Here is a 14,696-nt window from a genome sequence, read left to right on the forward strand (position 1 = left end):
CTGCTGTAGATACTGGCATGCAGGAACTGTTTGCACACCTGTTTTTACTTCTTTGGGGAATATAAGTAGCAGTGGAATTGCATGATCATATAATAAATTTGCTTCACTCTTTGAGGAGCCACCACACTGTTTCTCTTCGTGGTGCATCACTTCCCTTCTCCCCAGCAGTGTGTGAGGGACGCAGTTTTTGTGCGTCTTTGTCGGCATTTGTCATTCACCTTTTTAAAAAAAATTCCAGCCATTTTATTCCATAAAAAAATTCTCATTGTGGTTTTGACTTGCGTTTTCTAGGTGACTAACGACAGCAAGTGCCTTTTCATGCTCTTCTTGTCCACGCGTGTAGCTGCTTTGGAGAAATGTCTATTAAATCCTTTGCATTGTGCATTTTTGCACATTTCAGGAAGAATAATAGTAGCGTGGAATTTATAAATACACATATACTTAGGTGTATATAAAATGTTTTTAAAGGTAGGAGGATATACTTTTTAAAACTTAGGAGACCATTATTATGGACATAACAATGATCCATTTTATACCTTAGGCTTAACATTAGCAGAAAACTATTGATGAAAATTCTTAAACCTTATCAGGGGAATCGTACTTGATCTAATATAATGTGCTTATTGGGGCCTCCATATGAAATTAAACACAAGCCTGGTGTGGGGGTACACACCTATGATCCAGGTACTCGGGGAGGCTGAGGCGGGAGGATCACTGCAAGTTCAAGGCCAACCTGAACTACATAGTGAGACTCTGTCTCAAGAAAAAAAAAAAAAATAACTGCAGGACCCCAAGGCGATCTTTTATGATGTTTCCTTTTGGAATTTAAGAACGAACATCTCCTTGGATGGATTTCAAGTTAAACTTGCTTTGAGCTCGGCCCTATTAGAACAGCTAATAGTGGCATTTTAGGGTACTAACGTATCCTATTAAGAGATAGAAATGTTTTTTCAGGCCGTGTTGTATATGAGAATCACAAGTTACAGATCAAATCTAAAGAGAGACATGGCTCTCCACTTACTAATTCTGATGATGTCATGTCTGACACTCATTTGATTGTATTAAAGAAGTTACTTGGGGGTGTGGAATCGGTCTATTGAATGACCCAGTAAGAGTATTTTTAGGCCTTGGGGGCTGAATTTTAACAGCTTGGCTTTCCATTGTCCTCCAGCCTCTGAAAGTAAACTTTGAGAAGTTGCCCTAAAACGCGGGTGTATGCAGGCTGTGAGGTCACCGCAGCCTTCCTGGTACATCCTGGTGTGTTTCTTGGAAAATGTCCACACTGGCAGGCGTTTCCCAAATAAAACATTTGTTTCAGTAAACAAGTGTTTTATCCCGAAGCCCAAGTAGAGAATTTTAAAACCAGTGTTTGTTTTCCCAGCAAATATTTTGTTTCCATCTATGCAGCTAAACAAGTGGGTAAGATTTAAGTGGCCTCCCAGTAAAAACAAATGCGGAGACTGGCTGAGCGGGGGTCTGCTTGGGGCCGAGTGAGGAGGTTCAGGGACAAAGCTCTTAGGGGCTGTCAAATCCTTCTGCACTTGGCTGCAGTCAGGGTAGAAGGTCTGAGGTTTGGGTCAGGCCCTTGATTCTTTTTGTAAGTCAAAAGATTGAGAAATAGTAAAGAATTATTCAATTAGAAGTATTTTTAGGGACGGGGATTTAGCTCAGTGGTGCCGCCACCCGCCTCGCAAGCGTAAGGTTCCGAGTTTAATCCCCGGTACCAAAAAAAAAAAAGTATTCTTAGAGCCGAGGATGTAGCTCAGTGGTAGAGAGCTTGCTTGGCGTCTGATGGGCTGGGTTCCATCCCTAGCACTGAAAAAAGAAGTCACATCGCTCTGTTCAGATTCTGTAGTCTGCCTTGGACAGTCCAGCCAGACACTGCTGGCTCTCTGCTCTCCCGAGAGCTCTCATCTCCCTTCCAATTATCTGGGGTTCGCCGCCCCAGTGCATGGCGCCTCCAGCAGCTGTGTTGAGGATCACCCTTTCCTCTTTTAAGCTTTATGCAGATGGTAGCAAAGTCAGATTTGGGCGAGCTATTGGAATTAAACGTCTCTAATGGATTGTCCTGTGAAATGTATCAGTGAATTTGTAGATTCAAAAGCTGGATGGTGGCGTGCTAGCCCTCTTCCCGTTGATGAAGATGCTGCTGTACTGTCTTTATTCCCCATTTTTATATTAGAACCTTATTTTTCCTTTTCTAGTAGTAGCTGTTTGCGATATATAATAAATTACTCATCATGGGGAATTGGTACATACGTATAGCATCCTGATCCTTTTTACTTCTGCATCCCCTGCCTCCCTCCCATTTCCTTCCAGCCCCAGATCCTCTACCCATCTCACATAATCGGTCTCCCTGTCCTCTATCGTCTATTTTTTATTTTTACTCTTTCAGTTATTTATACTTGGGTTTCTCAGGTAAGAGAAACCCTGTAATATTTAACCTTCTGTATCTGATTTATTTCATTTAGCATTATGTTCTCAAGGGGCATCCATTTCCCTACAGATAACTCAAATTTATCCTTCTTTATGGCTGAGTAGTACTCCACTGTGTGTGTGTGTGTCTGTATATATATATAGTATTTTCTTTATGCAGTCATCTGTTGATGGACATATAGGCTGCTTCCAAGATTTAGCTATTGTGAGTTGTGCTGCTATAAATATGGGTATCCATGCATCACTGTAATATGTCTTTAACTCTTCAGGGAAGGGAGCCAGAAGAGTTGTAGCTGGGTCAAATGGAATTTCTATTTTTAGGTTTTTGAGCCATCTCCATATCGATTTCCGTAGTGGTTCACTAGTTTACACTCCCACCAATGTAGAAGGGTTCCTTTTTCCCTACAGCCTCACCAGCATATCAAACTTGGGACCTTGCGCTTGCAAGGCAGGTGGCGGAACCACTGAGCTAAATTCCCAGCCCTAGCATGTTGTCTTTTGAATTCTTATTGATAACCATTCTTCCTGAAGTAAGACAGAATCTGTGTTGTTTTAATTTGCATTTCTCTAATGGCGAAAGATGCTGAACATTTTTTTCATGTACGTATTGACCATTTGTACTTGTTCTTTTGAGAAGTGTCTATTCATTTCAAAGGACCATTTTTAATTTGATATTTTATTGGAGGGATTGATTTGTGAGTTCTTTATGTATTTAGATATCAGTCCTCTGTCTGAGGAACAGCTGGCAAACATTTTCCTATTCTGTAGGTTGTCTCTTTGCTCTGGTCATTGTTTCCTTTGCTGTGCAGAAGCTTTCTAATTTGATATAATCTCATTTGTTCATTGTTGGTCTTATTTCTTGGGCAGCAGAGGTTCTGTACAGAAAGTCCTTGCCTACACCTGTGTCTTCAAGAGTTTTACCTGTTTTATCTTCCAGCAGGTTGTGTTTCTATTTTCATATCTAGTCTTTGATCTATTTTGATTTTATTTAGTACAGGTAAGAAATAAGGATCTAGAGTCAGTCTTCTGCATCTAATAGCCAGTTTTCTAGCACCATTTGCTAAAGAGGCTGTCTTTTCTGCAGCCTATGTTCTTGGCACTTTTGTGAGATCAGGTGGCTGAGGGTGCCCGGGGTGTCTCTGCATCCCCAGTTCTATTCCATTGATCCACACGGTATGTGCCAGTTCAGTGCTGTTTTAATTATGATATAGCTTTATAATCCTGCTTTGTTCTTGTTGTCCAGGATTGCTTCTGTTATTCTGGATCTCTTCTGGTTCCATATAAATTTTAGGATTAGTTTTTCTAGTTCTGTGAAAAGTATCATTGGTATTTTGATTGGCATTGCATTAAATCTATGTATTGTTTTTAGTAAGAAGGCCATTTGGGCAATACTGGTTTTGCCTATCCAAGAACAGGGGATGTCTTTCCATTTATTTGGATATCCTCTTCAATCTCTTTTTTTTTTTTTTTCAGAGTAGTAGTTTTCATTGTAGAGATATTTCATTTCCTTGGTTAGGTTAATTTCTAGGCATTTAGTTTTTTGAATGGGATTGTTTTCCTGATTTCTCACTGGATTCATTGTGGGTGTAAAGGAATGCTATTAATTTTTGCATTTGAATTTGTATCCTGTCTATTTTTTTGGTCCCGGGGATCGAACTCGGGTCCTTGTGCTTGCACAGCAGGCGGCAAAACCACTGAGCTAAATCCCCGGCCCCTCTATTGTACTTTCTTAAGAGGATAATCAGATATTATGAGTAGGTATCTGTTCCTTTATGCACATTAGAGTATGTGAAATACATATAGAGGGTTTAAAGAACCATTGGCAAGCAGGCACTAGTGTAACCACCATCTACGTTAAGAAGTGGAGCATTGCATTAGAATCTTCTCTACTTCAAAAACCACCCATCTCTCTCACCATAGTGAATTTATAACTATATATGTACCCTTTGTCATTACCTTTAGTTTTGCAAACACTAGAAATGCATATAAATTAGTTATCTACAGTCAGCCTTCTATATCCATGGATTCCACATCCAGGAGTCACCCAACCACATATCAAAAATAGTTGTAAAGGGGCAGGGGATGTAGCTCAGTGGTAATGCACCTGCCTGGCAAGCGCAAGGTCCTGAGTTCAATCCCCAGTACCGGAAAAGAAAAAAAACTTGTAAAAATCTTTGCATTCTGTACTGGACATGTATAGACTTTTTTTCTTCGTCATCATTCCTTAAACAATCAAGTACAACACCTGTTTACCTAGCACTTACATTGTATTAGCTAGCATTATCAGTAACCTAGAGGTGATTTAAACATATACAGGAGGGTGTAGACAGATTCCATCCAAATACTACGTCACTTTATATAAGGGCCTGGAGTATCTGCAGATCTTAGCATCTGAGGGGAGTCCTGAACCAATCCCCAGAGGACACAAAGGGATGACTGGATGTTATCTTTTGCATGTTTATTTTTGTCCACATTGTGATTGCAAGGCTCAGCCATGTTGATGCCCATAGCGATGGTTTGTTCCCTTCCATTGTTTGGTATTCCTGTGTCCCTGTGTCCGATGGCCTTATCCATTTCACTGCTGATGGGCGTTTGAACTGTTTCCAGCTCTGGGCTCTTATGCAAAAGCCTGAGAAGAGCATTCTTCTCCACTTCTCCCAGTACTGTAGTGTGCTGCTCTTTCGGGGTCTATGTGGAAGGTGGATTGTGGGGTCATAGGATATTTGTGTTCTTAACTTTTGGCTATACAGTAATTCCAAACTGTTTTCCAACATGATTACTTCAGTTTCTACTCCTTCTAACACTGAGTGAATTTTTTGTTGGTTTTTTTTCAGCTTTATTGAAGTATAACTGATAAATAAAATTAGATAGATAGATAGATAGATAGATAGATAGATAGATAGATAGATATTCCTTTTTTAATGACTGCTCAGATTTACAAACAAGGCATGCTGTTTGAACTTACAGCTGCTTGGAATTATGACCGGCATTTGGACTTACAATGCAGGAACATGAGCAGCAGTACAGCCTTATGGTGGCTTCCTCTACAGTACAGCACTGTAATTTTTGCTGATTGTACTCTTCAGTACAGTGCTGTGGTTTTATATTCTGCTATACACTACAATACTGCTTGTACAGCAGATAAAAGCGGAGTGGGAGTTTCCACTCATCAAGGTGGGGTTTCCTTTGACCATCTCTTTGTTCTGAATATTGTAATGTACATACTATATATAATTCCTCATTTAACAGCCAATTCATTTAACAATGTAGTTGCAAGAACAGGACTTGGTCACTAAATGAGGAGCATCTGTATATATATTTAAAGTATACATGGCGACTTAATGTACATCCATGCTGTGAAATGACTACCATGATTGAATTAATTAACACATCTACCACCTTACATAATTATCTTCTTAAAAATTTTCCTGAGGGCTGGGCATGGTGGTATACACCTGTAATCCCAGCACTCAGGAGGCTGAGACAGGAGGATTGCCACGAGTTCAAGGTCAACCTGCTCTGCATAGCTAGATCTTGTCTCAAAAAAGGGGTTTTTTTTCTGAATGAGAATTTTTATTGCTCTATATCATCACCAAAACTTAATTTTGTTAGACTTTTTACTTTTGTCAACCTGGTGAATATGAAATGGCAATCTTATTATGGTTTTAATTTACTTTTGCCTGATTACTAATAAGGTTTATTGGCCATTTGGACAGCCCTCTTCCTGAAGTGTTTAAACTTACAGCCCATTTTTCTATGGATTATTTTTCTTGCTAATTTGTCATTGCCTTGTAGAATCCTGTTATATATCCTAGTACAAACCTTTTGCCAAGTATGAGTGCTGCAAATGTCTTCTCCCATTTTTCCATATGCTGCCTTCAAATGAACACAGTTTTGTTTTGTTTTTTAAGTTAGGCCTCACGACAATGCCTCGGCTGAGCTTATGATCCCCCCTGCCGTGGCCTCCCAAGGGTGGGATTCAGGTGCATGCTTCCAGGCCCAGTTTGAACAGAAATTCTTGATTTTACTATTGTTGAATTTGTCAGTGTTTTCTCTCATGGGGAATCCTTTTGGATTTTAAGAAATTCCTCCCTATCCCTGAAGATATTGATAGTTATTCTCCTGTACTCTTCAGAGGTTTTTTTTCGCATTTTACTTTTGCACATCACTCATTTGGGGCTGCTTGCTGAGTAGCGTCCTGTGCACTGCTTGTCGAAGCGGGTGTTGGGTGGGACAGCGGCTGTGGGTGGAAGTGCCCCCTTCTCCCCACCTGTCAATCAAGTATATGCCCCGCCTCTTCCTGTGCTCCTGTTCTGTCCCACCAGCAGCTCTGTCAACACTGATCCAACTCTTTACTGTCTGATGGTTACAGCTTTACAGGGTGTCACGCCACCTGGGAGGAGGGCATGATCTTCCACCCAGTTCTTCTTCGGGGACAGCGTGATGTTCTTGGCTTGATGCCCCTCTGTTTGAATTTTAGGAACTGCTCCAGTACCCCACGGAACCTGTTAGTTTTTCCTAGGACTGTACTGGACCTGTACACTGATTGTGGAGAGCTGACATGTTTACAATAGAGAGTCTGCCACATGCAAGGCACTGCCCAGTCACGCAAAGGACAGTGCCAGGCTCCCGGGCGTAGATCCTGGCTGTGCTCCTCACTGGCCACGTGACCCTGGAATCTGTTTAGCCTTGGAATGTGCCTCTGTTTCCTCGCTTGTACATTAGGGATCATGGGCTGGGATGTAGATCTGTGGTAGAGCATGTGTTTAGCATATATGAGGCCCTGGCTTCGATCCTGAGCACCAAAATAGATAAATACACATATAGAGAGGGAGGAGGGAGGGACAGAGAGAGGAGAAAGGAGAAGAGAAGGAAAGAAAAATGAAATAAGGGTTGTAATACAGGAGAACCCAACTTATTGGGTAATTGAGAGAATTAAGTGAGTAGCTGTACTATATAAATAATATGTGTGGGCTGGGGATTTAGCTCAGTGGTTCCACTGCCTGCCTCGCAAGCGCAAGGACCCGAGTTCGATCCCTGGTACCAAAAAAAAAAAAATTAAAAAAAAAATAATATGTGTAAAGCACTTACCATAGGGTCTGCTGCATAAAAATTATCTAAGTGCATCTCTGTGTCCATTTGTATCTTCTTCAATGTCCCAAGAAAGCTTTGTAATTCTTGTAAAGCTGTATCTCTAGTATATATCATATATATTCGCTATATCCCAATATATGTAGGCTATATTTTCCTACATAAGTACTATGTATTACGTAGACATTAGTATATAAAATAGATTCCTACATTTCATATTATCTAGGATTATATGTAATTGATAAAATACAGAGAAGCTCAAATTTTTGAGACATGGTAAATAGTATTTTAAAGTACTTCGTGTGTATACCATGGGATTTACTTAGTCTGTTTTATGAGCTGATTATGATCATCTTGGGTCCTACAGTTGGTTCCAGAGGTGCAGTGCCGCTTGGGATTAGAATCACAACTCCAGACACTGAGTTGCATCTGGTTTAAATAAACTTCTCGAGATGGAAACAACCAGTTCCCACTCATCCCATATATCGCTGTGGAGATGCAGATGTGGAGACACAGATTTTTTTCTGTGCTGGAGAAGAAACCCAGATTCTTGCACATGCTTGGCAAATGCTCTCCCAATGAGCTACATCTCCAGACCTGGAGTTACCATTTTTTTCTTAAAAAAAAACAAAAATGGTAGGGCTGGGGATTTAGCTCAGTGGTTCCAGAGACTGCCCTGCAAGCAGAAGGACCCGAGTTCGATCCCCCGGTACCAAAAAGAAAAAGAAAAAGAAGGTAACCATGCCTGTAGGTAAACATATATATCAAAGTTCGTAGTAGCATTAGCTATAAAAAACCCAACCAAGCCTTAAGTGATGGATGGATAGATAACATGTTTTATAGCTATGTGATGGAATATTATTTGATAATAAAAAGGGATGAAATGCTGGTACAAACTACAATATGCATGAACCTTGGAAACATCACTCTAAGTGAAAATAAGCCAGACAAAAAAGGCCACATGTGGAAATCTGTGTTAACGGATTGGAACATCACAATAAAATGGAAGCATTTATAGGGGAAAGAAAGAAAGAAAGAAGAAAGAAAGAAAGAAAGAAAGAAAGAAAGAAAGAAAGAAAGAAAGAAAGAAAGAAAGAAAGAAAGAAAGAGAGAGAAAGAAAGGTAGGTGTAGGATCCCCTGCCTGTGACTTCCTGTAGCTTTGGTTCTCTGGCGTTGAGCTTCTGCCTCTGGGCTCTGCCTCACCTGCAAGGCTAAGACTAAAGCCGCGAGGCCTCGTGTGATTTCACTTTGCCTCACAGGAGGCAGTAACTCAAACTGAAACCAATGAAAAAGCCAATGTGTTCTTAATGGTTTTTACCCAAACCATAAAGCCCTCTCTTGGAGGGAGAGGGGAATCACCCAGACTTTGGCCCCGTTTCTTCAGTATGTCCCAGAGCACTGTTTACCAGGGGTTTTTTTCTCAATATTTGTCAGTTCAGTGACTGTGTTGTCTGGCTCACTCAAGGAATTCACTCAAAATTCAGATTCCTGGGCTTGACCAGAACCAAGAGAATTAGACAGTGTGGGAGTAGGTGAGAGAGATGCTTTTAAAAACATCCCCTGCTGATGCTTCCCATCAGCCAGGATGTGTTAAGAGCAGTGCAGATATCGTGGGCTCAGGTCTTCATTGATCACGACCTCTCACTTGGTGGGCAGCTGAGCCAGGCCCGGTGTCAGCAGGCACTTCACGTTCTTACGAGGAGCAGTTACTACTGTGGATCCCATTTTGCAGAAGAAGATACTGAGGCACAGAGCTGTCAAGTAACCAGGTTCCAATGCTTGATGCAAAATTGTCAAGTTCTTTCTGGTTCCTCAAAGCAAAATACCAGCCTTTGTTAATTACAAAAGAAAATGTAAGCTGGGTGTGGTGCTGTACATTTTAGAGATAAAATGTACATTCTGCCAGGCATGGAGGTGTAGGCCTGTGATCCCAGCATTTGGGAGACTAAGGCAGGAGGATCACTGTGAGTCTGAGACAAGCCTGGGCTACATAGTGAGTTCAAGGCCAGCCTGAACTAGAGAGCGAGACCCTGTCTCAAAAAACCAACCAACCAAATAAACACACAAAAATGTTCTTTGGCCAAAAAATAGAACCTACTTGGATTTTTTTTGGTTGGTTTGTTTGTTTCAGTTCAGTGCTGGTGCTGGAACCCAGAGCCTCATGCATCCTAGGGAAGCACTCTGCCACTGAGCTACATCCCCAGACCTCTAAAGGGATCATAGTTATGTCCTAGTGCTGTGCTTAGTGCTTTACAAATTATTCATCGCTTTAGCAAGTCCTTACTGAGCATTTAGAGTCCCCACGGCTTGGGGTAGGGACCCCACTGAAGGCAGACATGCACAAGAAGTTGTAGTCTATCAGACAAACTAGAAACTTCTTTGCAGATACCTGTGTGTACATGAGAGGACTTTGGGAGAACTACTGGGCTCCTTATTGTGGAGCTTTTGCTTGTGCCAGGCTGTGTGCTAAGTGTTTTCAGTATTTTTTCACTTATTTCTTGCAAGAACTCCCTTCATCAAATTCTGTTAGTTATCCATTGAGCAGCAAAGTAAGGCTTAGAAACATAAAGGAGCTCACCCACAGTCACACAGCTTCTGTGGCATGGCTGTGACATGAAGATAACACCTCTGTCTCCACAGCCTAATGTGTAGCCACTGCCTTTTCTGCTTTTGACTCTCTGAACAAAGAGGATTTTGTTTTCTAGAAGAGAATTGCCATCCACCCCATAATGACTCAGACAGGCTGGACCCTGGATCACTTTGGGGTTCAGAGAGACCATTTCAGTGCCTTAGAACAGCAAGCATCATCACATGGCCTCCCCACGTTGCCCTCCCTGCTTCTGGGGTCTTCACCCGGCCCCTGGACCAAGTAAGCATCCTTCAGAGCTGCTATCATCACGGCTCCTGACCAGATCAACAGACTCTGGTCTGGGGGAAGCCTCGAACTGTCTTTCAAAGGAATGAGGTAGCTTTCCCCATAAATACCCCATTCATGCAAAGGTAGGATGGCCTTCTGAGTCCTACTTGAGCCTTTGTTTCACAAGAGCATGTTCAGTGGTTTTATTATTATGCCACACACAAGCAGAAATTCAATATAATTACATGTGCGCCATTGCTGAATCGCGAAAATCTTAATAATCACCTGGCTCATTTTCTGTACTCTACTAGAAGGGAAGGAAGGACCTACATACTAAGGGACCTGTTCACAAGACCAGCTGCTCAGGGACAACCCTGAAGCCCTGTCCCCAACACCCAGGACGTTCCTTTAATCTGCTTTATGGTGGCACTGTGTGAATCGAGCTGAATGAAAATGATCCCTAGTGAGACTTTCTTTTTAGAGTAGATTTACCTTCCTAATCGCATATTCTTTGGGCTAGTGATAAAATTCCTTTACATTTCTAAAATACAGTACAGTTGAGGATGACGGAGGCTGTCCTAAAATACCATCAGGCTTGCTAGAGGGCTTACTACCCAGCGGAATGGAAACCCACGTACAGATGCGCCATTTGCTCATCTCTGTTTTTATGCAGAAGAACAAAATCAAACAGAAAGGAATAAAATAAAAGGAAGAGGTACATACTGTTATTACCATGATTTTTATACCTAGTCCTGTTGAGGCTTCAGACATATAAGCATGGGTTCTAACTTATGCCACTATATTCAAGAATAGTCAGGAGAGGAGGAGACGTAATGAAAAATTCATTCAAAAACCGGCTTGGTGGTGCACACCAGTAACCCTAGCACTTGGGAGGCTGAGGCAGGAGGATCACCATGAGTTCAAAGCCAGCCTGGGCTACATAGTTCAAGGCCGGTCTGAACTACACAGTAAGAGCCTGTCTCAGAAAAACAAACAAACAAAAAAAAGAGAGAGAGAAAGAAAAGTTCATTCATTATATTTACTGTTTCATTCATGGAAAATAATCTCACCAGTGTTTAAAAGGTAAAGCAGGAAGACTAGGGCCCATGCCTCCAATTTATCACTTTGGTCTTCTGGTCTATCCCCTTAATCCTGTCACATGGACTTCACACCAAGCTGTAGTAAAAGAACTCTTTGCTCTTTTCCTTGCCTTTCCTGTCTTGACCTTTCCTTTCCTTGTCTGTTCACATTTTTTGCAGAGTAATATTTACAAAGAAAAATGCACATATCATAATTTACAACTCTCCAAATTTTCACATAGAAAACAGACCTGTATGCACAGCCCTGGCTTCAAAGTCTGGCCTCACTGTTTCTCATCTGTTAAGTAACCTTGGGGAAAATATTTTACCTTTTCGTTCCTTTCTTTTCTCACCTGTCCACATGGGGAGAAGTAATAGTCTTTCATGTGTTCATGAAGAGTGAAAGTTACACAAGATCATTTACATACCGGTCTTCTTCCCTTTCTCCAATCCCAGGAAAGCTTTTGCAAACAGATACCTTCAGAGTGTGTTCAATGTGTAGTGGAATATTTGTAATGTTAAGTAACAGTGCATTTGTATCTGGAAATTTAGTTAATGAAATGGACTACAGAAAACAAATGGCAAAATGGTTCCCTACTTCTGCTTGATTTTTGACCCATTCCCCTCAGAGACTCATCTGACAAGGTTGATTTGATTAAAGACTCTCTCTACTTACTCACATATAGCCTGCCACATCCTAAAAAGGGATGACAGAAATACACATAATACAACAATATTTAAAATAAATATTGGGCTGGGGTGTAGCTCAGTGGTAGCTTAGCATGCGTGAGGCTCTGGGTTTAATCCCTAGCAGCAAAGAAAATGAATGGATGGATGGATAGATGGATGGATAAATGGATAGTTGGGTGGATGGATCGATGGATGCATGGATGGATGGATAGATAGGTGAGTGGATGGATGGATGGATGGATGAATAGGTGGGAGGATGAATGGATAGGTGGGTGGATGGATGGATAAGTGGGTAGATGAATGGACAGGTGGATGGATGGATGGATGGATGGATGGATAGTTGGGTGGATGGATGGATGGATGAATGGATGGATGGATAGATAGGTGAGTGGATGGATGGATGCATGCATGGATGCATGCATGGATGGATGGATAGATAGGTGAGTGGATGGATGGATGAATGGATGGTTGGATGGATAGGTGGGTTCATGAATGGATAGGTGGGTGGATGGATGGATAGGTGGGTGGATGGATGGATGAATGGATGGATAGATAGGTGAGTGGATGGATGGATGGATAGGTGGGTTCATGAATGGATAGGTGGGTGGATGGATGGATGGATGGGCCGATGAATGGATAGGTGGATGGATGGATGGATGGGTAAATAGGTGCAAGGAGGCTAACCCATGGGATAAGGCTGATAAAATATATATCTTAGGATCTAGCTCATTTGCTAAACATGGGTTTTGGAGCTGGCTTTGAGAATCATAATGGCCCTCAAATCAAGCAAGAGAAATGATTAGTCATACAGTTCAGAGGGCCCTTATACTATGAAAACAAACCAAGTGTGCAGGACAAACTCAGCTTTTTGCTTGGCCCCAAACCTTCCTTCCATGGGTATTCATGAAAGGAACTTGATAAAAGGTAGTGGGAGTCCCTGTAGTAAATACCATTACCTAGTTTATTATGTGTGTCACGGTGTAGATGGATGACACAAGCCAGTGCTTTACTTAGTAAAAATAGTTTGATAAGTGACCACACAAGGGATTACATTTTATTCTCCAGTTTTATAATGATACCATGAAAATTTAAAAAAAAAAAAAAGAAAATTAATAACAGACCATTTAGCCTGTAATCTCAGCACTCAGGGAGGCTGAGGCAGGAGGTTCACAAGTTCGAGCCAAGCCTGCACCATTTAGGGACTTAGCAAGATCCTGTCCTAAAATAAAAATTTAAATAGGGGTGAGGATAAAGAACTCAATACAGTATTGCTCTTCTACAGAAGACCCTAAAGAGGTAGAGCAGTGTTTAGGAGGTGCTTTGAGAAGTAGACTTGCCAGATGTAAGCTCGTTTGAAAGAGAACCCACTGAACTTGACTTTTGGGAAGTAAAAAAATAAAAGTTTTCGAAAACATCTTGGGCTGGCCTTGAACTCACTCTGTAGCCCAGGCTGGCTTTGAACTCATGTTGATTCTCCAACCTCAGCCTTCCCAGTGCTGGGATCACAGGTGTGTGCCACCACACCTGGCAGAGTTCTGTTTTAAAGTGTGAAATTCAGATGTTTGAAAAACAAAACCAACCTTAGTACTCAAAGCGAATACAGTAATGGCATTTTACCCTCATTCCAGGTGAAGCAGCCATTTTGACATCTGGCTTGGGGATTCCTGGGAATTCTGATGTCTTGCCTGGGGTACACGTGTCAGGACTGTGTGCATAACAACAGTAAGATATTGTTTGCTTTTTGCCCTTCTTTCTCTCTGGGCTGTTCCATATGATGCATGGTGTGTGATCTTGCAACAGATGAATACAGAGAACCCAGCAACCTTCTGTTGAGCCAGTTATTCAAAGGGATTTGCAAAAACATGAAGCCCTGCCCCTCTCTTATTATCTTTTCTTTGGGGATACATAGTTATTTTTTATTAAAAATACAGTATTTGTGTTAACGTGCTTTTTTATTGTTATTTCAGTTGGGTTTTCTCTTTTGAGACAGGGTCTCACTGTGCTGCCCAAGTCAGCCTAGAACTTGGGATCCTCCTGCCTCACCCTTGAGAGTAGCCGGGGTTACAGGTGTGAGCCACCACGCCCAGCTCATTATTGTTGTTTTAGACAAATATTTTAAAATTTCACAGTGTTAATTTTTTTAGGGTAAACACCATAACCTACAAAAATGGAAGCTATTTGGGGCTATTAATAATCTTAGGTATATAAAGGAGTCTTGAAACAAAAATATTTGAGAACCCTTGTATTAGGCTTATGTTTACCATAGATAATTTGCTGTCATGCACACATTACAACGTACAAAACATCTGTGGTTCCTGAGATGGATGAAACGCTGCCATTCCTGACTGAACCCAAACCTATGAAAAAGTACACAGGAATGCTCCAAATAGTGTTGGTATTCCCACTTTCATTATCAGTGCATCATACAACTGATACTTACCTAGCACTGGGATTAATTACAGCAGTTAATAAGACAGGTCTCTACCCCCACGGAGCTCATTTGTCCAGTGCATTGAGAAATCAAAATTGTCAGCTGGCCATG

General features: G+C 41.4%; 1 protein-coding gene across 3 annotated transcripts in view; it reads left to right on the forward strand.

Moving 5' to 3' along the window:
* Positions 1-14,696, forward strand: part of Rreb1 (ras responsive element binding protein 1) — a 170,011-nt gene that overhangs the window by 10,445 nt on the left and 144,870 nt on the right. The gene's annotated exons all lie outside the window — the stretch shown is intronic.

The sequence above is a fragment of the Heterocephalus glaber genome, unplaced genomic scaffold, assembly GCF_053883595.1.
Source record: "Heterocephalus glaber isolate CG9 unplaced genomic scaffold, H.glaber_assembly_v1.0 deba00001472, whole genome shotgun sequence".
In the NCBI taxonomy this organism is placed as follows: domain Eukaryota; kingdom Metazoa; phylum Chordata; class Mammalia; order Rodentia; family Bathyergidae; genus Heterocephalus; species Heterocephalus glaber.